Source organism: Crocuta crocuta, unplaced genomic scaffold (assembly GCF_008692635.1).
Source record: "Crocuta crocuta isolate KB4526 unplaced genomic scaffold, BGI_CrCroc_1.0 scaffold15, whole genome shotgun sequence".
NCBI lineage: Eukaryota > Metazoa > Chordata > Mammalia > Carnivora > Hyaenidae > Crocuta > Crocuta crocuta.
In genome coordinates, this window is record NW_027530508.1 from 3444605 (window position 1) to 3445253 (window position 649).

A 649-nucleotide genomic window follows, 5' to 3' on the forward strand; every position below is an offset into this window, starting at 1 on the left:
GGAGAACGAGGAAGGGAGGAAGGCGGAGGAGAACGAGGGGAAGGGGGCGAGGCGGAGGAGGGCGGCCGCCCGCAGGAGGGAGTGAGGGGCGCAAAGCCGAGCGGGCGGGACGCTCAGGGACAGCGCCAGAGGGCCAGCTCCTTCAGGGGGGCAAAACGGGGTGCGCGACAAGGAAAGGGAAGGCTCTGGAGGCGACGTGGGGGGGTTCCCGGCCGGCGAGCGCCAGGGCAGGGACGCCAAGGGCTTCCTCCACAAACATCTCCTCAGACTTCAAGGCTGGCTGCTCAGAGAAACTGAGGCCAGAGGGGTGGCCCCCCGCGCGGGGAAGAAGCGCCAGGTCACGCCTCCAGCCCGAGAGGGCTGCAGGCGACCGGATTTCTCGCGCGCGCGCGCGCGCGGTCCGCAAGGCTCGCGCCGCCGAGGAGCCTGCGGGGCGCGTGTCGGGGTGCCGGTGGCCCCCCCCCCCAACACTCGGCCCGCCTTCAGCGCCCGGCTCCCTCCCGGCCCCTCAGACAGCGCCCTACTTTCGGCGCCGGTTCTGAGGAGAGGTGCGCCCAAGCTGGGACTGGAGGACAAGTCGCAGAGGTCCGCGCGTCGAGTCGGAGACTGCACGCTCCGGGAGCTGCCGGGCGTCTGCGAGGGCGCGGCG